Raw genomic sequence first — 27,992 nt, 5'->3', positions numbered from 1 at the left:
AAGACCACAACTGACGACAGGCTACCTAAAGATCAAACTGGATAATATACTAACTTTCGAGCATCTCTTACTAAATAAAATGAGGGAAAGAAGCAATCTTAGGTAAGCTAATAGACTTCTATATAAATCTCTGTCGATTTCGAAAACAACACAGGTTCCTCTTCAAGAAGCTTCTTCTAGGAGCTCCTTGACAAATATCGATATCAAAATTAGAACCCGTGCTAGTGTTAGCGACAAGCATCTGCATCCATGCGACATTAAACTAAAAATTTTATGTCTCGTTTTCTCACTTTTGTGCTTTCATTGCATTAAATTGTGCATATTTTTACAACTCAAAAACAAACAAACAAACAAAAAACTAATGATGTGCTCTAAAATGTTTTGTATTTTTTAATCATATTTATTAAAGCATATTTTCATATCTGCAATTAAATCCTGAGATTAAGAAAATGAAATTGTGACATATCACAAAATGCGAGAAGAAAATGAAAGTTAATTAAAAACTAAAAATTTTTAATTATTCGAATTAAAATCAAGTTCAAAATAATATTTTGAAGACATTTATTAGCTCAGTGTAAGGTGACGATAAAAGGATTAGAAAGCATTATAAACTGATGACTTATCAATTTTAAAATTTATCAGTACGCTTTTTTAATTTATAAACAAAAACTAAGATCTTAAATTTTTTTCTTCTTCATGATTTCGTTTTGTCTTTGAGCTTAAATATAACTTCCAAAATGATGAAATTAGAAAAGGACAAAGAAATAAAACTCAGTAATTTAATTATGAAATAGATATTATAATTTTAAAGGAACTGACTTTTGATTTTCGTGGACTTAAATTTAGCATATGAACTTTAAGATAACTGCTTGATAGTTAGGAAAATTTCGGCTCTCTCCTTCCTCGAAAAACCAGAAGGGTTTTCCTTTTAAACATTTTTTTAAACTGCCGCACCAGTATACATAAATACCGAGACATACAAGGTCATATGCAAACGCTAATATTAGTATGCAACGCAAGACAAGAATGAAGCATAATTAGCATTATAAGGAAAAGCTATATTCTATAAATTATAACATAATCATTAAAATATTTTCCTCGTTTCAGTAGTTTTGAAATGGCACCTCAAACACGTTTTGCTACCTGAAAGCGAAATGTTTTTAAATGTCTATTAACGACCAGTTACGCAAGGAGCTGATAAAGACAAAGAAAAGCAAATATAGGGCAAACGAAGGCAACACTTCAATGATTCGGACCCATTTTTAGATATACTCAATTGCCTCGTTTAAAACTTACGTACTCATTCTGAAATTTGAATTCAGAAAATAAGAAATTAAGAGGGGAAATTTTTGTTATTTGTAAAATCTGATTTCATTTCGTATACCTATTCTTATTTAGTAAATCGCTTCATATCTTTTTATTTCGAGATCTCAGTTTTTAATTCATCTGCCAAAGAATTTTAAAATTTTGATTAGTAAAACGTTTTCATCCAAAATCTGCTTCGTGCTCTTTTTTTTAACACAAACATCGCAAATTGAAATTAAATCAAAGTATAGACCAAAAGCATAAAAGAATGAAACAGGTAGAATTGCAATGTTACTATTATTCTATGCAATTAGAATTCAATTATTAGTATTATAAGGTATTTTTCCCTCCTTCCAGCATGCCTCCGTGGTGTAACTAGCAAACTCGGTGCATATTCGAGAGGTAAAGGTTCGATTCCCGGGGAGAGCATTGCACATTTTTCACGTCTGCAGCTTCAAAAATAGCCTAATGATTCTGTAGTATCATCAGGTTTTAATTTTATATAGAACATAATGTTTATATGCAGTAGGTGTATCTTACAGAGATGTTGCAGAAGAAGTACTTCATATATACTCTAGGAACAACATTTACCAATTTTCCTAATTTTATACAATTACATAATGGCATCTAAGGCATTTAATGCCGTTAATAAAATATGTTGCTGTCAATTTTTTTTTAAATATGGATAAAATCAAAGTTAAAAAGGGTATTACTCACAGCATGGAAAAACCTCAAGGGTTCTATGACTAAGGGAAGGAAAGCTTTCGTGGAGCAAGAAAGGATTAAAAAAGGTCCCTTTTAAAAAGATCCCTTTTTAAGGGAGACCTACTTCACATGAAAACACGGTTCACATAAAAACAACTACCAATATCCATATGCAACCAGATTTTTCATCGGGATTGAACAGGGTCAAACTACCAATTTTCAGCGGTTTTACTACTAGCCCACTAGTAGGCTTTTGGAGCAGAAGGAATTGACGAATTGGCCAAGGAATATAAAGGTCTTAATGTGTTTTTATCAGTGATGCAATTTAGATATAAAACCAAATTCAAAGAAAATTTATTGAAACTGAAAATACATGTCTGAGAAATCATGGCAAAAAAGAGATCATTTACATCATTACGAGAGTAAGAATTTACTATCATAAGCTAAAAAAACTAACTCAGATGTCATAAAATATATCCAGACCTCAGAAACTGACTTTCATATAGAGTTTATTATAGAACGCTTTTACGTTTGCTGTGCTGAATAGGCAGCCTTTTAGAACAATAAAAATTCACGATAAAAAAGTGGTTCTTCTGAGAAAATTCTTCATACAACTATCTTACAGCTCAAGGGGGAGTTAAATGAAATCTTACGATGAGCACCACAGCAGCATTGGTAGCAGTTTTCTAATTTGACAGTACACGATTTCTCATAATATACGTCATTTTAAAAATTCAGGCCCAAAATGGTAATTTTTCTGTGCGATATGCTACAAAATTACAACTCTTCAGAATGTAATACCATCTATAATGGCAAAAATTAAAAATGATTTCAGTTCAACACAGGAAAATATTCTGGTATTTTTGCTATGGTATAAAAAATTAATAATCAGGGAAAATTAATGCTATATTATTATCGATTTGTTTTCAGGCATACCAATAATCAATATAATAAACTGAAATGGCTTAACTAAAGACTAGCTATTAGAATGATTATTATTATATCTAATATAGAATATTAGATCATATTGAGCTCGTCAAGTGCTACAGTAAATACTGTAGCACTTGACGAGCTCAATATGACAATAAGTTGGTAGCAAGGACATGAGATACGTAATATATAATATAGCTTATTGGATTATGAGTGTAATATTTATACAGTTTTAATATTACTTACACAAAGATGTATGAAACACATATTGTGTGTTCTGTTAATAATGCCCAAAAAACTACATTAAAATTATAAAATTGATCAACAGACAAAAGCTTTGTTCTAAGAGCACAGGCTTCCACTTTTATCACTTTACTTTACTCCAGCTTTTCTCAACCTGTGGTACGTGTACCTACAGGGATCCGTGACATGATCTCAAGCGGAAATAAAGATGTAATAATAAAGTAATAATAAACATTGATGCTTAAATTGAATAAGAGAGAAAAGCTAAAAAGCTGTTGTCACTCAAGTTACAGTTTGAAAAGAAATCCCTCGTCTCATTTTGAGCTGAATTGAAAGAATATCCTGAACTTTCAACAAGGGTGTCACTACTCAGTGCTGTGTGTGGTGACTTATCTCACTTGCCTGAGAGTAATATCAAAACAAGCCCACAAAATCCATCGTACCAAGGAGTGCAAGATTGCGCTTGCCGTTGGCAAGAGCCTTGAGCACCAATCAGATGACAGTACGACTTCGCTCAGTTCCGACCCCAATTTTGATGGAGAGCCCCCATCACCCTGAGGGGGACGGAGCGAGGGTCTCCTATACCTTTTCTCCTACTATCAACCTCTCGACAGGACTTTCGGCTCGCTGCATATTTAGAGTGCTCCTATGCAGCACGGATACTACACATTTCTAAATATCCATGCCTTCTCCGGTATTCGAACCCGGGCCCTTCGGTACTACAGTAGGCTCCCCTAATCACTATACCATTGATAGCGAACCTATGCCACGCGTGCCACTGTCGGCACGCAGAGCCTCATCAGCCGGCACCCGACTAAAATATTACTTCTTTAATCAATAATCACAATAAAATGATACTGTGTAATTTAAGTAAGTGTTTTTATCTATTCTTGAACGGTTCACTTACTTACTTATCTTTACTTACGGTTTCCTTTTCACTTACTTACGGTACTTTAACACCAACCACAAGATTGTTGCCGAACTTGATGAAGCTGAACGAAATTAATACGGATATTGAGGAATTATAATTACCAGAAAGTTGGTGTTTGCAATTATCTTTCTAAAACAAACCATCTAACAACGGCCAGCTTTCAAATTTCACTGTTCCTGCAAAACATGATAAACCGCTCTCCGATGGGGATTTAATCAAAGAGGTTATGGGTACGCCCCTCCCCGAAAAAAAGGTTTGGGGCACACTGCCCCAAAAAGGATCGCCACCCAACTGCACTATACCGTTTGGGCGGCTCAGTCACTACTCTACTATCGTTCACTAACGCCGTATTAGAAAAGAGGGCTTTCTTGTCCTACACTTACTTAAAAATATGTGCAGGAACAGATTTTCCATCATAAATTCAGACTTGAGACTGCATTTGTCATCTTCTGATCCGGATTAGAGTTGCCAAACAGTGTAAAAAATGCTCCCATTAAACTCGCTCATATTTTTGAGTTTAATTAAACGTGTATAATTACCAAATTACACCATTTTTCCGTAAATGAGGAAAAAATATCTTTATAACACGCTCTGAACTCCCTAAACACTATAAATACATGGTATTATTATTGTACCTGTACATGTAGATGTTAATAATTATACATAATGAGGGTAGGCTATGGGGAGCAGTGATGATAGCCAAGGGGTACTTGAATGAAAAAAGAATGTGAAACATTGCTTTACCCCTATTACCTCATTTTTATGGTCGAGCGCATTATTTAATACCCATTAGGGTATTATATAATACCATTACATGGGCTGTAAATGGTGACCATTTCATTATTGAAGCACCTAATAAGTGGCCACAGTTACCTCTTGTGAAGAGACGGACAGTTACAACCATACCTTCTTTGGAATTCGAACCCGAGCCCACCGATACGGCAATCAGGGTCAGTAATCACTATACCGGTTGGGCGGCCACCTATCGCTTGTACTAATGTAAATTTTCATAATAGTTCAATTTCAGTAGAATATTAGAAGTTTTTAAAAAAGCACTTGCTAAATCAACAGGAATTAGTAATAACAACACATCTGTAACGAAAGATTTTTAACTTTTCTTTCCAGTTACAGGAAACAGATTTACGATTTCAGAAAATTTAATTTCTTTAGCATGCTATGCTCATTACTTGAAGGCCATTTGGCGCGTTCCTTTTGCTCTGTTAACAATAAAATCACGTTTAAGATGAAGCACAACGAATTACAAATGAGAACATTTTCTTTAATATCCCTTTTACCCCTTGTTATCAAAATGGATTTCTTGCGAAATGAGGTCACTTTTTTGTTTTAATTAAGTTTGTTATTTTGTCCACAGCTGCTATTGATGCATTTTCACTTTCTATTACTTAAGCAAACACTATTTTCAGGCATTTAGAGTTGTCGGTCTGTGCTGGCATGTTAAACAATAGCCTTTCTTCTCGAAATCAATCCTTGTTTTGTCCTCTTCTTCAAGTACCGTTTTGAATAAATGAAAAATAAATATTACCTGCTTTTAAATGCCAAATATAAGAAACAGTGGTTTGTCTTACTATATCCGATTCATTTAAGAATAGAATTTTTCAGTAATTATATAAACCGCAGGTCGCTTTGTTTTTGATACATAAAGAAAGGGGAAAAAAACGAAGTATCACTAAAAACATAAGCGTAATTTTGAAATATTTTAATATTTCTTTACCGTTTCAAATACTCTAATGGTTAGAATGTGATTTTACTTTCCTTAAAACTTCTGTCTTATATACACAGGGTAATATTTAGAAAAGTGGACCCAGACTGGAAAGAGACTCTAAATGCAGTACCGAAGGGCCTGAGTTCGAATCCCGGAGATGGGATGTAAATTGTCTGTCCCTTCACAGGAGACAACAGTGGCCCACTTATTATGTTCCTCCACAATAAAGTGACCACCGCTGCTAGCCTTAGTAGTAGCCAACACCTTTAATGGCTAGTGCCCGCTATTGGGGAAGAAAAACAAATATATATATATTCAGAATATAAGGTTTATTTTAATTAATGCATTTTTGTTTATGTTAAAATCTGTTCTGTATGCCCACTGCTCACTCTGCTTTCACCAGATTATGTCAATCAGAACATTTCTGAATAAAGTAGGACGAAAGTTAAGGAATAAGGATAGCATCTTCCGAAATCTTAAAGCAGTTTTTCTATTTATAGCCGACGCAACTGGGAAACATCTGAGCTGGTGAGTTTCTCTTTTGGCTGTTATTCAGCAAGTAATTACAGGTAGTTCGTGAAATTTATCGAGCTAGGCATCAAAAAAGAATTTAACTTGTGATACAAATGCAATTCGAATCTACTTGTTTTGTAATTATAACACAAATTTGCTTCTGTTATTTGCAGGGATAACACCGCAAGCAGCGGAAGCGAATTTTTTAATGTTATCGGTATATTCCTTAATTTTTGTTGACGAAAAACGTATTTATATAATTTTATCTCATTGTCTTGTATGCGATATTTATTTCTCCAGTTCCACATAAACAGCCTAAATTTGATTTTATTTAATTCGAAACAACATTTTATGAAACAAAATCCCAAGCGAGATCAAACTCAAATACTTCGTGTACTGAAGGCTTCGCAGACATTTACACAAAAAAAAAAAAACTCCATATTATCCTACAATAATCTCAGATTAAAATCAGAAGTACCTATAAAAATAAAAGCCTATATGATATATTAATATTTATGATAAACAGCAGCAACTGAAAGAATGAAAGTTCGAAACACAGAAATTAAATATAAAATCGTATCAAGCAACAAATTAAATTAAAACTTCAGATGTAGCTTTCTCCGTTACGAAAACACTGTCAAAAGTTTCGGAATGAAATTAATTTTTGTAAATATCGTTTAAAACGAGTATGCGCTTGTTTAATTAATAAAAATTTACGTCCTTTCCTTTGCTAAAATTCATAAATTATACTTTTAAAAATAAGAAGTTCCGATACTGTTTTAATGATAGCATTTCTCTACTAAGTTAATTAACAGCAGTTTGGTAAATAAATTCAAAAGAAAATTAAGTTTTTAGAATTTAATACTCATTATCCTCTAGAATACAGAAGTTAAAATATTTTTGACAACATTCTATGGAAAAATTTCCTCCATAGGAATATTTTTAAGGAGGTAAGAAACAGTAATTTGATTGTGTACATCTTGAGGTCAAAATGGGAATTTTCCCTTTGCTTTGTTTTTGTGATGCAATTCAGATTAGGTACATGTACGCCATGTGACATAAAAATTAACTTGCTGTAATTTTATGGTCAATATTCGCATTTATTGGAATCGTATAGATAAATAATAAATTATAAGAGTATACGTTTACATGCATGCCAATAAATCATTACATTTTAGTTTTTTATTAATGCATTTGAAGTTGCTCAGATTAGAAAGATGTTATGCATCCTTGATCTAACTTATTCTCTATTCAAATCTTTCTTCCGGAGCACAGTTTTAGCGGTAGTTTTTTTCAGCTTGAATTTAGAAGAAATGCATCATCACCAGCCGCCAAAACTATTTTTAATTCTTTGTAAAGTAAATCATGTTATTTCTATGCAAATTATAATGGCATCACACATGACTGAACTGGCATTCAACATGAGAAATAAAATGTTGTCATATTCCACCAGTTAAAATTTATGCAGTTTTTATTCGACCACAGATGATATTAGCTTTTTATTAAATCTCTGAAACCTTTCCAAAAGTACGTCAGGCAGAAACATCAAACATCTCAGATTAGTAAAAGCACATTAAGAAGGTGCTTTTACTTGTTGATTTAGTGAGGTGTGTAATGGAATGTTATTGTGTTTCTTAATGCAACTATTACCAAAAACATTTGTTTCTCTGAATAAACCATGATCATTTTATTTATTTTTTATTTAATTTATTTTTTATTAATTTTATTATTTTCTTTCAAATGACCAGCCATATACATTCTCAAGCATTTACTGGAGATGCCGAACCCAACGATTAGTCAGTTGTCTCCAAAGAGAGCGCTGCCTAAGGTGCACCACGGAGGACAGCCGATATTATATCCTTAAAGAGCGTGAGAATGACTACGCACACTTACAGCTAGGCTTTAAACTGGAGTCGAGCCAGCATTCTTGGTTTCAGGTTAGGGATCAACCTGAGCTAACCACCATATTGAATAAAAGAGAAAATAAAATAATGATTAAAAAAGTTACCTCAGAGGATCTGCCCTATTTTTTAAATTCAAAATGATTCAAAACATCTGGTAAAAATGTAAAAGCAGGTACAGTAGACCGAAATAAGAAGATTTTAGTGGACTTAATGGGAATGTACTTGCAGAAATGTCGCATTGAGATAAAAATTATTCGGTAGAAAAAAATTATTCAGCTGGTCTAAATCATCCTTCTTCGTGCGAATTATGAGCGGCACGCATTTCTACAGAAGAGCGGTACTCTCTATCATGCATTTTATCTGTGGCTCTTTGGCTGAAGCGAAGCAGCTATTCAAGGGAGATACAGAGAACGATTTCCGAGAATCTTCTCTGAGCAGCTTCTCCGTTTTCTTTCTCAGCTCCACAAATAAAATTATATAAGCGAGTTTCGCATGCGTGTAGAATACCACTTGAAATCCACATGGAAAGTTATAAGTTATGCCAGCTATGGCTTTTTTAAAGCATGGGCCCGCTGAGCACTTGCTGTCGGGCGCCCCAGAACATAGGAGCCCCATGCTAATCCACTGACATTTCATTTCTGAGAGTGATAGGATCCCCAGCACTCTGGTTAACCCAGGGGTCCAGAATACTGTTAAGATGGCACTGATGCCAGCAGGACTATGAGAACACTTATCTACCACTCAACAGGCGCTCTGTACCACCTTAATGCCTCATTTCCGCACACACATTCCATTACAAAATTGCCTTTACTGTTTGCCTGCCGGTGTAAGGTCATAATAAAAACATGCCTAGTGTTAGTTATTTACTAATATGTTCGCCAGTTTAAGGTAATAAAAAGAGGCTTCACAGCTGCACCTTTGTTTTCGGTCTTTCGTTTAACTAACGATAACTATGGTCTTTGATTTAGCTAGCTTAATAATACGTTCTAAATCTAATAATGTAATAGACATAAGTGCGTTGTATTGTGAAAAATGTAAACAAATGAAAAACTTATTATTTAATTCTTTCTTTGTAAAGTTTACATAACTCCGACTATAAAAGCATATAACAAGAAGAGTACTTTGCTCAAAACAGGTATCAAACTATGCGTTTCCTATTATATATTCATAAGATATATTTTGCTTACATTCGACCACAGAGAGCGCTATATGCGTTTTCTTTCTGAGACGACTTTATATAAGAAATATAGAACAGGTGATGTAGTACTTGAATTTTCCAATGATACGGCGGTCATGAATTGTATATATCCCTTTGTTATTGAAGCATATTCAACCGTATACATTCAAACCATCCACCTGAAATGCACTACTTCAAAATTAATCCCCATTATTTTATTTTTATATAACTCCATGACGTGTGTACCTACATAAAGCAAAAAAAAATCTTTCATCCAATAATAGTATTAAAATTTGAAAACTAAAACCTCAATAGACCAATGAAATTAAAACGGAACTATCAATTCCTTACTCTTAATCTAACAATTTTTATAATCTATTCTACTTTTCATGCCTGCCTCTGTCTAGATATTATGTAGTCTGGTGTTACGTTTTCTTTCCAGTTGTACTACGTGAAATTTATATATGAAAGTCCTGAATATTGAGGGTATCCTTTCAGCAATAAGTACTTTTTCATATCATTTGTGTTTTCATTAAAATTCTATAACATTATATGAATACACAGAGAAAGAAAGGGAGCCCAGTAGATATAGTGCTATTATCTAGGAAAGAAATCACTAGCATATAAATACGCCTTTTCAAAATGAAACTGCGAACAAAATCAGCTTGAGTAAAAATATAAGAAAATTATTTATTTTATAAGAAAGAACATAAAGCCATTAATTTCATCTAGAAAATTAAAAAGTAGAATTCATAGCCCTGTTTCCATATTTTTAAATATATCTCTGATTTAAATAAAGTACATCCAGCATAACTTAATTAAAATCAAAGTAATTAATGCAAGATTTGAAAATTAGTTTTATGGCAATAAAATTAAAGAAGAAATACTTTCGTCATATATTCATTAATGATGTGGTCAAAACAAAATACAGCAATCCGGAATATCATTAGATCAGTTTGAATGCTTATTTAATAAAGTTATTTTTTATCATAAACCCCACAGTAAAATTTCATTCATGACACACAGTATGATCATAATACACTACTTCTGAAAAGCAATTTCTTTTTAACAGCTTAATTCTAAAGACGATAATTTCAAAAACATGTTGCCAATGTAGTTTAACGAATATAGGTAATTTAATTATGTGAGGCGTGAAAGTGAACAACTATTATCATCGTTTATTATAAATTAATAATAATTAATGTATTTAAATAGCGCTTAGTTTAAGTCAAATAAAAGAGAAAGTATCTTGAAGGATAATTTTTTTGATTATAAAATTGTCCCTGTGTTTAAGGAATGTATATGATTTTCAACAGATAAACTACTTTAATGCGCATGGTACCATCTAATCTCTCATCAGATCTCTTCCTCCTTCGCACTCTAATTCGTATTTTTTTTTTTTTTTTTTTTTTTTAATCTTAAGTCTTGCGAATTTAGGTGCGTTGTCAATTTGCATATATGAATAATTCGCATCATGTTGAGATGGTTACGCTTAGCAGAACAAGTACTTCCGACTCTTTTTGCTACATTATATACTACCCTTAATCTTTGAAGAACAGATTATCCTTTATTCTGATGTGTTTTCACAGACTTTCATGAACAACCTAATCATGCATGACCTCGTATGAAGACACAGTATGACATAAGCACAAAACTGTAATTTAGATTTTTCAAAAGCTTGAAGAAAATATCAGACAAAACCTGCAACCTTATTTTATGTAGCAAAGTTGACATACATCAAAATCATTTTCTTATTATTGATAGAAAGTAATGGAAACAATAAAACAATAACAGCATTTAACATTTTAAAAACTTCAATCATGCTTTAAATAAATTTAAAATAAATATTCAGTGTATTTCGAAAGAATCTGTTAATGTCTTTCAACTTCAATATTAGATTTTTAGCCCAAAGGGGCGGTAGCCCAGAAAGGTTATAAGTCTCAAAACGGCATTTTGTGGCGTTTCACATTAAGCAGCGGATCACTTTTTAAATTTTTGCCACCAAATATTATCGACCTATATGATACTTAAAGAAATTAAATAATAATGAAGAATCTGCATAAATGTATGTATGTTTCTTGCATTGTGAAAAAACGACGGTACCCAGAGCCATCAAATTTTGAATAACACTATCCTCCACCCGAACATGGGCATAAAAAAAAAAAAAGCCCAAATTTTTAATTTCAAATTCCTTTTATTATCTACTACTATCTACTATTTTGTAAAACTTTAAGGAATTTTCAATTAGCGAACTCATCGATTTCAAAGCGAGCAATGGCAACAGTATACGGAAAGAAACATTTTTATCTCCAGCGCATGAGACCATCTACCAGAATATCTAAAGATATGCTGTTTTAAAATATTTTGTGATATTGCTATTAAATTGAATTTTATGTGGTTTAAGTGCAAAGAACAGGATATTTAATACATATAGTTAACACACGAAACGTTAAAAGTTCCTTTGGGAGTAATATAGAATCTCAAAGCTTTAGCTTTTAAATTTTTTTTTTTCTTCCAGTTTTTCAATTTCATGTGGCATCTGTCTGATGAATGAAAAATTCTCAAATAAAAACAATTATTACTGAATTTTTATATTGTAATCCTGTCTAAGATTTATTCCTCATTAATTTATTTTAGATGCTAAGTACTTTGAATACTTGATAATTTTTAAAAATAGAAAACAACTCTTCCATAATTGTAGTTGAGTATATAATACACTGTAACTAAAAAATCGGGCAAAAGAAGGAGGAAAAATATGAAGAAACTTATATAGGTGGTTTATAACTAAACGCAGAAATTTATGTAGAGTTAGATCATTCATGAAGTGAATCCAGTCGTAGCGACAACTTTTGAAAATGATTCTGATAACATAGCGCGTTTTCTCTCTAAGATGACCACCTGAACAGAAAAGCCGTGACTTTTGGAACTATGGGTGAAAGTCTTGTTCTAAAAGTCACGGCTTTGATTGTAGTTGATTGTATTTATCTACTCATGTGGAAGAATAATATCTGAAATAGAAGTTTGAAGTTTCAGAAGAAAAAAATCTTTTATTTAACCTGAAGGCAATACTGAGCAAGGAAAAGGGGTCGAAAATACTCGAAAAAAAAAAAAAAAAGATTTTAAAATGCATAGGCACATATTAAGAACTTAATGTATTTTGATATATGAATGAAAAATCAACTTCGTATTATGAAGTATTGGATACAAGTGAGAGAAGAAAAACGAATTTCGTACGCTACCGGTAAATACATCCCATAGTCATTTTAAGACAGATTGTAACCAGCATTCAGAATAAACAAACTGCAGTCAGAAAACTTCAGGTTACTGTCTCAAATCTCAAAAAAGAATTTAGGGTAAAAAAATTCAAAAAATTAAAAATATATAATTTTAAATAAATATAAATAAATCATAATTTTTTTTAATTTGCAGTCGAATCTTCGTATTCAAATTCCTATTTTTTTTTTTAAAAGATGTTTAAAGTTTAGCATCTGAAAGAGTTTTAAGCTAAACAGAACAGGGCTGCTAATGTGAGAATTCATTCCCAGAATTCAAGATAAGGAACATAAAAAAATTAAATAAATAAATATTTTTTTTTTTTTAATCTGAAAGGTTTCAGATTTTAAATTACGTCCAAAGGGGCGCTTTTTTAACATTTTGTGTGTTACCTTTGTTTATTAAATATCAAGTTTTTCGCACTTAAACCATAAAATTCAATTCAACAGCAATATCGCGAAATAATTTTAAATTGAGCATAACTACTTTAGAATTTCCGATACGCAGGCTCACGCGCTAGAGATAATTTTTTTTTTTTTTTGTTTTTTTTGTTTTTTTTTTTTGTTTTGTTTTTTTTTTTGTTTTGTTTTTTGTACAAAGTTGCGATCGCTCGCTTTGAAATTCTCGAGTTTGTTAATCAAAAATTCATTAAAGTTTTACGAAATATGAAATCGATCATAAAACAAATTCCAAATTTGGGCTTTCAAATACTCATATTCGCAGTAGGATTACGTCATTGAAAATTGGATAGCTCTAGGTGCCGTTGTTTTATCACAATGTGAGAAACATACATACATTTACCCAAATACTTCATTATTTAATTTCTTCATACAAGGCGATAGTATTTGGTGGCAACGATTTGAAAAGTAATACAGTCTTTTAAAGTTTTCAACGCAAAATCGCGAAACGAAAACAAAAGTCCTTCGGGGACGAAGCCCCTTTGCACTAATAAATGCGGAATAAATAAATAACGTAAATAATTTAATGTATATATAATGTAAATAAATACGAAACATAATATTTAACGCAAGTTTTTCACAACAGCATTGTAAAGAGCAGGAAAATAAAATATTGTATTATTCTATAACACACTACGCCACTTGGATAACTTTGCAATTTAATTAAATTAAAGGAAAAATTTAGTTATTCAAGAGGTAACAGCGCTTTTTTGTTTATTGTTTTTCCATTAAAAGCTGATAACGAAAGGGGCTGCAAAAAATATTTTTGCAAATGAAATTGCAAAAATTTATATTTTGTGAGGATATGAAGTTCACGTTTTTATTAAAAACTATAATACCACCTTCGAGTTGCTAATAAAACATTCCTTTTCTTTCCTTAGATTAAATTCTAAATTAAATGCAAAAAATCTGATGTGGACACCATATGACTTCCTTGCACGGCCTATTAAATTACACACATTTTTTACTGCATTTCACTCAAACGTATTTCCTCAAATTTCATTAGAGATATATTTGTCATTCAATTAATTCAGTTCCCACTTCGCGACAAGGCAAAAATACCTTTATCGAAATTTAAAAAATATAAAACACCAAATACAGTTAAAACAATTAAAAAAGCCATTTTTACAAATTAAAATTAGAGTTTCTACGCAAAAACAAGCAATTCGGCCAGCGGGCAAGAATGCAGATCTTTCGGTGCACAAAACTAAAAGTTTAAGACATACTAACACGCCGAATAAATACTAATTCAGAAGTCAAACAACAAATAATCCGATCCCTAAAGATCCTCCATCTTCGGACTTGTCCAAAATAAAAACTGCGATCAAATCTTCGCAAATCATTTCAAGCAACTTAAAACATTCGCTTATCCCATCTGTTGCGAATTGTGCCAGATTATATGCTCTTCCCAAAATTCATAAAAGTGGTATTCCTTTCCGCCCTATTGTATCAAATTTAGGTACTGCCTCGTATCCATTAGCTAAATATTTAGTTTCTAGATTTTCTACTCTATTAGACAATAACATTTACACCATAAAAAATTCAATAGAGTTTGTAAAAAAGGTTAAAAACATTTCTCCTAGTAATTTACTCATGGCTTCTTTTGATGTAAAATCATTATTCACCAATGTCCCAGTGGAGGGTGCATTAAGATGTCTAGAAACCAGACTTCGCGAATTTCATTTCTCTTGCATCGAAATTGATGAGCTAATTTCTCTCACTCAACTCTGTTTGAAACAAACACATTTTGTTTTCCAAAATAAACATTACAAGCAAACTGAGGGATTAGCCATGGGAAGCCCCCTCAGTCCCATCCTGACTGATATCTACATGCATTATTATGAATCAAAATTGTTTGAAACTTTAAACTTCCTGGCATGGTTCTGCTATGTAGACGATACTTTTACCCTGTTTGAAGGTAATAAAGATGATTTAAATAAAGTTCTTTCAACAATGAATTCTATTGATCCTGCTATTGAGTTCACTTTTAAACTTGAGACATGCAATTCTCTTCCATTTCTCAATATTCTGGTCACACGTAATACATCCAACTTCAGTACTACGGTTTACCGTAAACCTTCATCGGTTTGCCTTCCACCACACTTTAAATCATGTCATCCGACTAAACAAAAGTTAGCTTCATTTTATTCCTATGTTTTCTATGCTCTTCAAGTTTGCTCCTCCAAACTAGCTCTTGATGAAGAACTAAATTATTTAAAAGCAATAGCTATTGACAGGGGCTTTTCACCCAACATTATTAATCAAGCAGTTAAAAAATTCTCATCTCAACACAATAAAAGCCACACTCTTATTTTAGGAGATTATAAAAATTCTGTTGTCATTCCCTTCTTTCCATCAATTAGCTATAAAGTTGCACATATTTTGCAGAAATTTAACTTTCGGGTTGTTTATTCTCCCATCAATAAAATTCGGACTTCTGTACTCAAGGACCCCATTCCGGATATGAATTCCTGGGGTATTTATAGGAGTCCTTGCCAGTGTGGTTTAATTTACATTGGCCAAACTAAGAGAGCCTTAAAATTTCGCGTCAAAGAACATGAGGCATATGTTAGAAAAAAGGAAACACAGAAGTCTTCTGTTGCTCAACATTGTTGGTCCGAAAATCACACTTTCAATTTTTCTGCTGCTAAAATTATTCAAAAAACATCTTCCATTGGAGAACTGGATTTTCTAGAGGCATTTCACATTCATAAAAATCTTTCTGTTCTAGTTAACGATCCTAATTCCAATCCAAATTTGCCTTCGGCTTTAAGAATTAAGAATTAAGAATTAGGAAAATTATGTTTTAGTTCTGGTTTCGCCAACAGATGGCGCCACTTGCTTATTCTTGTCCAGGTTTTCTTATCTTATCTAATCATTATTTCCTATCTTGTTCATTTGCGGTTTTGCAGCTGAAGATGGTGGTTCGTTAAAGCCATCGAAACTAGTCCTGTGAAAATTTTGTAAATATAACGCTGATTTTTGTTGTTTGACTTCTGAATTACTAAAAGTTTACTTTTGGTCCCACTCGGCAAAAAAGGCATTGAAGGTGCAGAAACCGACTTAATCCACTATTCTACCGAGTTCAGAATGTAAACAAATGGCGGTTCGTTAGGCTTAACTCGCCATTTAAAGTTTTAAATTTTTGATAATTCTACAACAATTGCATGCAGATTAAATAAAGGCATAAAAACCTTAACTGGAATATAAAAACTACACAATTCAATCAGTTTTAAAGCAAAAAATGCACAATTTACCAACAGATAAGAATAAAAAAAATTAAGCTCACCGAGCCAGAGATATTCCCACTCTGTTACCCGGTTAACAGAGTTAGCTTATGTATATTTATATACGACTGCTGCAGCTAATTGCAACAAAAAAGGGAAATGCACACTACATGTTATAGCAATCCTATATACAAAATTTAAAGGTTCTACGGTTACTCGTTCTTGAGTTATGCGAGATACATACATACGTACGTACAGACGTCAAGGAAAAAATCTCTTCTGAATCCACTTTACAATCCTTTTTGGGAAAAACAGTCCTTTTATCTGTGCGTACGTACAGATGTCACGCAAAAACAGCATTCAAATGGTTTCGAAAGCGGTTGAAATAGATATTTTCAGTGAAATTTGATACCTGAAGTTTTCGCGATTACAATACTTCATTTACTTCGTTATGTGTAATATTTTAATGAATTCTAAAAGTGATATTTTATTGAGATCTGAATGTTCTTTGATTTTGTTGGAAAATGCAATAAATAAAAACGATTCATAATATCTTTTTTATTACGCATTGGTAAGAAGCGAGAGAAAAGAGGAGATCAATGTCTCTCCACGTGAGTGAAACACATTTCCTTGCATGTTAAAAAAAGAGAAAAACAGGCGCATTAAGATCGCTGGATAGCGAGTAGTTTGTGCAAGTGGTATATCTAGCATTAAAAAGGGGTCACAACTGAGAGAATTTAACATCTGACGAAGCAAATCGTCTCGAAACTGGATCTAAACGACACGTATGAGAAAAGGAAAAGAAAAGAAAACAATATGCTCGAGCTTTTGTGTTTCCCAGAGAAACTATCCGAATATTTCGTCATTTTTAATGTTGTCTTCGCTTCGGATGAAGTTACCATCTGATCGTTCGGGTTTATTGACGTCACAGAACAGCATCTATGATTTCAAAAACTAGAAATGTTCTCCGCGATGTCTTCTTATTTCCCACACAACTTTTTGTATGTTTTTATCGTGAGATTAGCATTGTTATGGATTTGTATTTTCGTATTCAATGATTTCGTGCTCGTAGAAGTGATAGTTTTTCATTTTCCCAATGTTCGCCAAATTTTCTCAGTCAAATGAATGTTTTCCCGATATGGCATTTCTAAGCTTGATTTTATTTTTAAGTTGGATTTTTTTTTTTAACCCTATGTTTCAACTATTTATATACACTTGTTTACAAGAACGAAGAAGTTCTAGATTTCTTTGTTTTATTTTTCTTTGACGAAAATTTTCGCACGGCTATATATATAATCCCTTTTTATATCTTAAAATAAACGATTTTGACAAATAAATGATGTACCGTATTAGTTAGATTTTAAAATGATGTTTTCTTCCTCAAATAACCTTCCAAAGACCATTTTAGTTTTTATGCTCAGCTTTACGTGATATTTAGTTTTTTTCTTTTTTTCTAAAACAAAACACATTTTTATTCAATTTTTCAGATTACGGTATTTGAATAACTTTAAAACATTTCTAGTAGAACTAGTAGAGTTCAATGAATTGTAAGAAAAAAAAATTAAATAAACTATTTTCAGATTTTATACTACGTCCAAAGGGGAGTTTCATTTACACACACATGCACGTTCCGAGAGCATTTGGACTGAAAATATTTAAAAACAGCATATCTTTATAATTTCCGATACACAGTCTCACGCGCTGGAGATAAAAATGTTCTTTTCTCGTACAGTGTTGCCATTGCTCACTTTGAAATAGTTGAATTTTTTTTATCAAAAATTCTTTAAAGTTTTTCAAAATATGAAATAGACAACAAAACAAATTCGAACTTCCAGGTGCCCATATTCGGGTGGAAGACTTCGCTAGTCAAAATTTGATGGCTCTAGTTCTCTCTCTCAACACAGATCGATTATATTTGGTGGCAACAATTTGAAAGAGATTCAAGGCTTTAGTGTTTCTACGCAAAATCTCGTTTTGAGACGAACAGTTGTTCTGAGCTAACGCCCCTTTGGGCTAATAACCGATTCTACACTTTCAAATAAACTGGCTCGTACTTCCGTGACTTTAAAGATATAACGAGAAACAATATTTTGCAGAAATTTTTCTTATACAGGATTTCTTGATTTCTAAAATTAAACGCTCCCAACGAAACATATTTTTATGTTTTAACTAATTATTTCGAGTTCTTATGTTACTTTTCCGTGTGAGTGTAAGACACCTCTTTGAAGCGCAGAGTAAAAAAAAAAAAAAAAAAATAGTTAACTATTATTCGTGTTGTAAGCAAACATTTATACAAAGGTGTGGCATCATGGCTATCAAAGTCACAACGAACAATAATACAATATGAAAATTATTCGGTTCAAAGCCAGGAAGGAATAACGGTTTTCATTTATGTTTTGAATTTTAATTCCTTTAATACCGAATTTCCTCCTTAAAATTAGATATAGATGTAATGCTGAGCAAACGATTTGTCTTGAGTTTATTTCCTGCAGGGCTGAAAAAAAATCATATTTATCCAATCAAGCCTGACAGCTTATGTTCTCGGCAAGTAGAAATCGTTTGCTGCGCAGAAGAAATCAAGACGGCTAATTCTCATGGAAAAAAAAAAAAAAAAAAAGAGTCTCATGAAAAAAAGGAAACATTATGTGCTAGTTACGATATTTTGCAACCTATAATGCTTATGCCATTTCCAAGAACTAACGGTCAGTGTCATTTGCTCAAAAATTAGTAAAAGATGTAGCATAGTTATAAATAAAGCAATTATATAAAAAATAAAATCTCAAAGCTTTCGGATTTTATATTACGAAGAATTACAATCTTATCTGAGTTAGCGAAACCTAGTAACGTGGTCTCCAGGCAGAAACGAGCTCTATCTTACAATCCAAAACTCTCGAATTAAATACTCTCAAGCCGATTTGCATTTTGGTGAAGAAGCGGAAAGGAGAAGTGATAGTAAAGGTCTAAATCATGATAACTGGTTAATTAAAATAGTAATTGTAACCTTACAAGGGAACTAATTATGTGTTGGCTTTTAATCAAATACGAAATCTAAAGTAAATAAAATGCTGTATGTTTGTTATATATTCCCGTTCAAATGAAGTTTTAACATTTTTTTTCGTTTATTAAGCTTTAATGCTTTATTAAGCTGGTATTGAGTATTGAATTTATTTTGAGTTTCTAGAAGAAAAAAAATTAAAATATATACAGATGAACTTTTTGACAAATTTCCAAATTGTTGTGAAATTCAACATTTTAAAATAATCATTCTGCAAATTTGCATACTTAAAACTTCCCCCTTTTTTCATGAAAATGTCTTGAAGAGTATTATGAAAGATTGCTGTTCATTGCCATCAGTAACGGAATTAAATTTATAAAATTTCGATTGCAATTAGTGCATCCTAATGTGAGACAATCATGTGCAATTGACTCTAAATTCGTGAAAATGTTTCACAAGAAAGATAAAAATGCATGCATGTAAGGTGACTCTACCAATATAACGAGCTTGATACATAGAAGGTGCCTGTAAAAAAGAACATTAAAGGATTTAAATGCCGTACCTTGAGGTAAAACTAAGTTAATCCGTTTTTTAAATTAAGTACTAATCATTTAAAAAATGTTTTTAAATACTATGTTTTGCTTTTCAGACATTCATAATTTTTAGAAATAGATTTTAAAAGGGAACAAACAACACATCGCCTTATACTGTAATTTACTTTATTTTAAAATGTTTTTACAGCCAATAAAGTATTTATCACTTCAAAGAAGATGTTATTGTTTTCATAATGCGAATCAAGTGTCCTAGAGAAATAGACATTGTTTCTTCTTCATTTGAGAAAACTGCTTGTTTCCAGCTTCAATCCGGTTAAGGAAGACCCACCAGCGGCCGAGCGGTAAAGTAGCTGAGCTCTGGTAGTTCGGTCCGAGGTTCGAATCCCGCGAACGGGCTGGCTGCATGGCCGTTTTCGTGTTTTTCCCCATGTGTAACGTGTTTGCGAATAAGTTCCCTTAGAACGTCCTCCACGAAGGAATCCCTTCCCTTAGGGAGAGATAGCCTTGTGTTCTTTGCCATAACTCAACACACAATCCCGGCAAGGAATCTCGTGAAAAAAATATTCAGATTGCTTTTTTTTTTTTAATTAAAGAAGCGTAAAATTATTCAGAAAGTGTTAATTTATCATGGAATAATACCACAGTGAGTTTTACTTTTGTATCCCGCTCACTGTTTGACATTACTATTTTGAATTACGTTTTTTAAATACGATTCTATGTTCGGTATTTGGAGCTTTGGTAGAATTAATTTTTAAACTACTAAGAGAACTCTTTAGTTTAAAAGTATTTCAGGCATTAAATTAGAATTTGAAAAGAAACTACATTACGATTTAAAAAAAAATTCTTATACCATTATAAACACACACAAACATACATATATGTAATATAATTATTTTTATTTCTTTGCGATTAAAATTTCTTAATAAAATTTAAAATTTTTATTTTTTATTTGCTTTATACGAATAGAGAATATTTGTTAAATTTATATATATATATATATAGTACATATATTTTTATACTATATATATATATATATATATATATATAGTAAAAATATTCTATGTAAACTGACTCAAATTTGTTCCAATAATTCATCGCATTAATTAAATTTATTTTCTTTGGAGTCGATATATAAAAAAACTTTTCCAGTAATATATATACGTATAGATATATACTAAAAAATATATATTTAATTTCTAATGCGAATAGTTGTTTAAAGGGTCTGATTGTAAATTCAGATGTTTTCAGATCGCAATATTTATATTACTTTGTTTAATACACTTTAAAAAAATGCGAAATAAAGTCATTTTGAAAATAATTTACAATTTTGGACTTAATTAATTAAACTATTTACATTTTTGGATCAACCTGAAGAATAATTTTAATCTTTTGTATGGGAAAGTACATTCTTCCTTTTGATATGTTTTTTAAATTTTCTAATCCTAAGCCAAAATGAAGGTTTAAACTAAAAATCTGTCAATTCTAAGAATAAAAATTTTTTGAAAATATGCGAAGATTTAATATAAAAAATATTTATTTTTGAGAGAATTCTTGAGAAAACTATCCTGTTCACGCTACTCAGATCATGCAAATGATTGTTGGCAAAAAAATTGTAGATAACTTTGATCATATTGCTCTGACACATATTTTAGATCAAGTCATGTTCACACCTTAAAATGCGCATTGTTTATATGCTAATTTACATGACATCAGTGAGAATAAAAATAGAAAATATAAAGAAAACAAAGAAAGCTAACTTGTTCAATAAAAAAAGTACTTCTTTAAAGGACAAATAATTTCGCGAACACAATGGTTATGTATCAGCGGAAAATATGTAGCACTATTCCACAGCAATGTCATGATCGGCACGATATCAATTACTTCCTCTTAAACATCTTTAGTATTTTAATCACGTATTGTGTATCAAGAGTAACACAGGGGCCTACGCAGTTTGCAAATACCATGCATGAACTATGCAAGGTATTTGTTCAAGGTTAAATTGCCTGTCGCCACCTGCTGAAAGAAGCGGGAATATTAAATGGATAATCTTCATCGACAAAGGTGTGTATCGATAGATAAACGTATTTTTAGAACGTGATTAAAAATCCGCTCTACGAAAAAGATTTTTAAATTCGCATTTTTATTTTTTAAGTAACTTTGTTTGAACTAGTATTTCTAAAAATAATGTCTTGAAATAGTGATCAGATATCTTACATTTCCGATCACTTTTGGATAAATAATTTTCAGTGCAATAGAAATGAAACTGTCTTTGAAATGATTTTTTTCTATGGCTTTATTATGATTTTTTTCTATGGCTTTATTATGATTTTTTTCTATGGCTTTATTATTTCTATGGCTTTTTTCTATGGCTTTATTTTTTTCTATGGCTTTATTCTCCGTCTTTGTGTTATTTTAATGTTCAGTGCTCTGTCAGATATATGATGGATACTATCAAATAAAAATATAGCCATGAAAATATTATTATATTTTGTTAAATTACTTGCTATTTCTTAAAACATTTAGTAAATAATTTTTTTATTTATTAGCCCAAAGGGAGTTAGGCCAGAAGGGCTATTAATTTCGTTTTGGCACTTTAACGCTTTTCAAACTGTTGCCACCAAACATTACAGCCCTGTATTATATTTAAAGAAATTAAATAATGAAGAATCTGCATAAATGTATGTAATGTTTCTCGTATTGTGATAAAACAACGGTATCTAGAGGCCATCAAATTTTGAATAAAGTAATCCTCCACCGAATATGGGTATCTGGAAGTCATAATTTTGAATTTGCTTTATTATCAATTTCATATTTTGTCAGACATTAAATAATTTTTTATTAAGAAACGCAACTATTTTAAAGCGAGAAATGGCAACATTGTACGGAGGGAAAAGAAAAAACCTTATTTATCTCCAGTGTATCGGAAATTCTAAAAATATGCTCATTTTAAAATTATTTTGAGATATTGCTGTTGAACTGAGTTTTATGGTTTATGTGCGAAAAACATGATATTCAATAAATAAAGGTCGTTAAACGTTAAATAAACGCCTCTTTGGGAGTAATGTAAAATCTGAAAGCTTTCAAATTTTTTGTATCTGTGCACATATATAGTCTCTTCATTGTTTTATTTTATTTTTAATTTTCTTCCAAGTATATTAAGGTTTGGGAACTGAGATTTTTGAAAATTTCAGAAAAGTAAGAGAATAGCTTAAGTCGCACATCGCTAACTGTAGGCTTAGGATCACAGAATCGTTGTCTTGGTAAAATTTGGAATTGCTTTGCAGGTTAAAGTTTCGTGCTGATGATTTCAAATTCCATTTATAAATACCAGTATTTTGTTTTCCTTTCCATGCCTCAATAAAGTTAAAAATCTCGCTTTTAACAGGTGACACAATCGTTACCTCGTAACCTTTCTTTGAATAAAGTGCAATTTTGTTTTTTAATTCTTTTTTGGTACCCTCCATTCTAAAAGTTGATATTTCTAAACAAATATGTTAAATTATCTCCTAGGAAATATTACTTTGTTTGATGCCTCAGAATTCTTATTTTTCATAGATTTTGAGAAAGCATATTGAATTTTTTTTAAAAAAAAGTTAATGGTATTTAGTTTTTGGTTATTTTAACAATTTTGCCAATATTGCTTTGTGTTAAACAAAGCAAATCTAATTATCGCTCAAGTCTTCTTTTAGTTTAAATTCTGTCAGGATATGCGGAACTTTTTACGATATTAATAACTGCTATATCTTTAAACATAGCATTTCTTTCTTTCTTATCGCAAATTTCTCCTTTTCCTAATTACAAATTAATTACCAATTTACGAATTCCTAATCATGTGTACTTGAAACAGATTTGAATAGAACGTTGAGATAACACAGATTCTACTCAAATATCATTACAAAATTCAATGAAACGATTCTTTCAGATGCTAGAAGGTTTTTCATTGCAAAATAATGTGATAAATTTATGTATTCCATTTATTGTATGAGATTTTGATTGCTATTTCAGTAATATTGGAAGAATTATGTGATGCGCTATTTCCCTCTCTAAGAGAAGGATAATAAATTTTAACTTAATATTTTATTTTTAGAAAAAAATAGAGTATAAAAAAGAAAATTGAGTAAATATGCACACTTTGGAAAAATTCACATTTTATAATTTCAGTTATAGGAATTAAAAATTTTTTACAATCAAAAACGAAACATTCTCGCTTATTTCTAAGCTGCATTTAAGGCGATATGTAAGCAGAATGCTAAAAAATCAAGTTCCACATTTTCAGATGTTAATCTTCTATCAAACACTTCAATGTTTCTTGATTTTAAAAAAATTAACGAATGAGCCAAATTTCAACTGTCAAATTAAGCTTCCATCTTTTTAAGCTAGCCTATTTAAAAAAATCTAAATTTTATTCAAAACTTCTTTTAGCATCAGAATTTCAATCAGCACAAAAGCAGACGACCTCTACAAAGCTCATCGTTACTTAAAAATACAGATGACATCATCAAAAGAAAATGGTCATTACGAAAATCGTCATTTCTTTGAAAGGTAAGCAAGTTATGAAAGAGCGCAATGATGTTTTCAAGGCAGGAACAAGAAAATAAAAAGCAAGGACATAAAAATTTTCATAACGATGATGAAGCAAATAATTTCACTCCATAGCTATGTCCGTACTGAATTGTTTTTAAACTTTACATATGTAGTTCTGAATTTTAAAATTTAAACTTTCCCTATAGTCAGTGCTTTGCTAAAACCTTTTTCAGAAACATAATAATTTTAGAAGGCAAGTAAAATTATTTATCCAATACATAAATTTTGTTTCTCATTTTGTATTCTTAAACTATAATTCTATTCATTCATTCTATTCACATTAAATAATAATTAATTTCAAATTATAGTTTTAATAGTTGCTTTTTGACTAACACTGAATCTAAGTTACTATATTCTTCTTACTTATACTATATTCTTATATATTCTTATGCTACTTCAGTTTTTCTTAGTTACAGAATGCAAGAATACACTGAGAATCATTTCACTCATCGTTTTTCTGAATTATTGCTGTAATATAGATTTTTGTCTATTGGAATAATTAAATATAAAATCCTGATTTTTTTAATTACCCAATAAAAACTAACAAAAATTTGTTAAATTATCATGAATACTTTTAGGTAGGTATTTTTTAATCTATTATGTGGCCAGAAATTAAAAGCACAAGTGTAACTTTACAGAAATTTGTGGGTACGCACGGGCACTGCATAAATGGAATATTACCGTCGCATGAAGTTGTGCTGTGTGGCAAGTTTTTCCCTTCAGAGAGAGAAATATTACGAGGAAATATTTTAAACATTCTTACAAAACTATACTTTAAAGCGTTATCTTTCGATTACTTAAAGAAAATATTAAATGCTTTAAAGTATAGAGTAAAAATGCAGAGTTTTAAACAGCACAGTTTTGCTTTATCTAAATAAAAAAACGCATAAATTACATTTCAAAAAAATTCCAATTTTTATTAATACATTTTCAGTTACTTACAAGAAGATGAACGTATTTATTATTTGTTGTGATTAAACAAGCCAGCAAAACCCGAGACGGTAAATTAAGAATTCTATAAAAGATTTTAATTAGATTGAAGATCTACTTATAGAGCATTTCGTGTTTTAAAGAAATTCAACTTATAAAGAAGACAACTTATCATTAAATTTTGATTTAATGCTAACTTTATAAAAATGCAGACAGAAAGAGAGAGTTCGACTAATAAAAAATTTCGAGTTATTAGATTCGGAGTAACCGAAATTCTGTACTAATTAAATTACTTTGGTAGCAGTCTCTTAATCCTTTGAGTTTGCGAAAATATTAAAAATAATCGCGCAGGCATTTAAGAATTCCACTCTTATTTGCCTATAATTTGATAAGACCAGGATACGATTTCCACCTAGGTAAGAAAAATCCGGGTCTAGCATCCCAAATCATCTTCATCACCCCTGATTCTCAAAATCCATTTTTCCCTCATTAAAACAAAGAAAAGTGGCAATCGGATCCCTTGAAAATATGTTTAGGGTCCCAAATTGGCTTAACCTTATCCTAGGTTACGCCTAGGTGAACAGAATGGCTTAACATCGTTTTAAGTTAGATCCTGGAGGGTCTTCCTTCAACAGGACTTAAGAAAAAAAAATAGATAGAAAGAGAATATTGACAAACGAAACCTGAAATAACATAATATAAGAAGAGGAAGCAAATTACAATCTATCGCAGACTTGCATGTTCTACAAGGGGGAAATAATTGTTTAGAATTGCAATAGGAAAAAATAATTATCTTCAAACTTATTAACTGCATTTTTTTATAAAAATGTTTATAAACTCGACAGCCAAACTAAAAATATAAACTTCAAACACTCCACTCAACGGTCTAAATAAAATAATTTAATGTCACTCACTGGTCAAATGTTACTTCGAAACAGCAAGAACATTCACTCTAAAAAATAGTACCATCAAGTTGTCGTAGAACTCATCATAAATTCAAGCTAAGCATGAGCTATGACTTCAAATCTGATGCGTTCCTTTTCTTCTTTTATATTATGCTAACTCGTATATTTAGGAAAGAATAAAAATGATTCGCTAATGAGACACTCGGTAGAACAGCTTATCTGAAATCTTAGTTATGACTAAAAAATGAAAAAATCTTAAAACACTAGGAGTAACAGAGCTATTCCAATTTTGATAAGATAATGTAAATAAGTAGCTTACAAATTAGTAGTTATTTATAAATAGTACTAAAGTAAACAGTTTACAAATAAATACTCAGAATTTATTTGAGAGATTATCAAAATTTTGTTTGTTTCTCAGCTTTTATTTAAATAATGTTCGTAACATTTCTTTAATTATGATAAGAACCGGTGTGTTAAAACTGTTTCAGTAAATAAATTTATATCTTTCTATGATTGTGTATTATTGACTCACAGTCTGGTTTGCTGTTTGGAATTTAGCGCAAACAGCAAAAGATTCTGTTTTGATGAAACAATAAAGCATTTAAATTAAGATTCACTTTTTAGGTACGCCCGAAATTATATGGTCTGGTACAATTACGCAGCATTTTATGGTAATTCAAAAAACACTTTCATAATTTTTAACTTGTTGTAAAAATAATTTTTTATTTTTCTTTTACTTATTTATTTGTTTATGAAAAAATAGGAAAGAAAATGGAGTTGAGTTTAAGTTTATTTTTTGAATAAAACCTCCCAAACTATTTAAAACATCAATTAGCTAAAAGTTTTAAATATGATGACTTTAATTTAATGAAGCAAAACCAGATATAAAGTTAAAAATTTTGCATTAGAAAACCTTTGTTTGTCTACTATTTTTAATTAAATGAATTAAGGTATTATTTATTTGTAATCAAATAGCAGAAATAAAGTTTAATAATACAATATTTTAATAAATATAATAATTCTAAATTGTATCAAAAAGCCAGCTTTTTGCTTTAAATCTCCCTCTTTTTCACATTTTTATAAATTTCTAAAATGCAAATAATTTTCTCAGGAAAATAAAATAAAGAAAAAAAAAAATCAGAATTTAACCTTACCTTTAAAATTTTGCAGTCATGGATAAAGCCCAAATATTTTCTTGGGGGGGAGAGGCAGAAGGGGTAAAAAACTTGTCAAAAACTGTTTTTCGTAAAGAAACACTAATTCATCCTTTTCTACCTCGCTCAGAAAGAGAACTGAAGAACACGCGGAGTCTAAAGCCGGGCGACCTACTTCGACCACCGCCAGGGGGCCATTTTGTGATGCTTCTTTCCTACCAGTGGGCTAGTGGGACAGCCTCATTTTCGCTTGCTAAGTTGTAATTGAGTGAGTTGGTTGCTTTAGTATTATCTAAGGTCGTAGTTTTCCTGTTTAATCTTAGTAATCTCCCCTTGGGTATGAAGCATTTTAAAGAATCTCCGGATATTAACTCTTCGCCATTTTCAACCGCATGCTGAGATAGTCAAGTATTGAATATTAAATAGAATTTTAAAACGCGTCTTCAACGAACTGAATATGAGCTCAGCGTGTTATATTTTT

General features: G+C 31.1%; 1 protein-coding gene across 5 annotated transcripts in view; it reads right to left on the bottom strand.

Annotated features, from left to right (window-relative positions):
* Positions 1 to 27,666, bottom strand: part of LOC118201159 (uncharacterized) — a 95,168-nt gene extending 67,502 nt beyond the window's left edge. For 2 of the 5 annotated variants that reach the window (XM_035373203.2, XM_035373194.2), the window contains exon 1: positions 27,512 to 27,666. The gene's annotated coding sequence lies outside the window, so the exon portion shown is untranslated. The remainder of the gene's footprint in view (positions 1 to 27,511) is intronic. The other 3 variants (XM_035373222.2, XM_085814018.1, XM_085814017.1) reach the window with 3 other exon arrangements.
* Between the last annotated feature and the right edge of the window lie 326 nt (positions 27,667 to 27,992).

The sequence above is a fragment of the Stegodyphus dumicola genome, chromosome 3 (assembly GCF_044657685.1).
Source record: "Stegodyphus dumicola isolate Sdum_Otavi_A_Nest chromosome 3, ASM4465768v1".
NCBI classification, from domain to species: Eukaryota; Metazoa; Arthropoda; class Arachnida; order Araneae; family Eresidae; genus Stegodyphus; species Stegodyphus dumicola.
The sequence above is the reverse complement of the archived record's forward strand: the minus strand, read 5'-3'. Positions and strand labels throughout refer to the sequence as shown.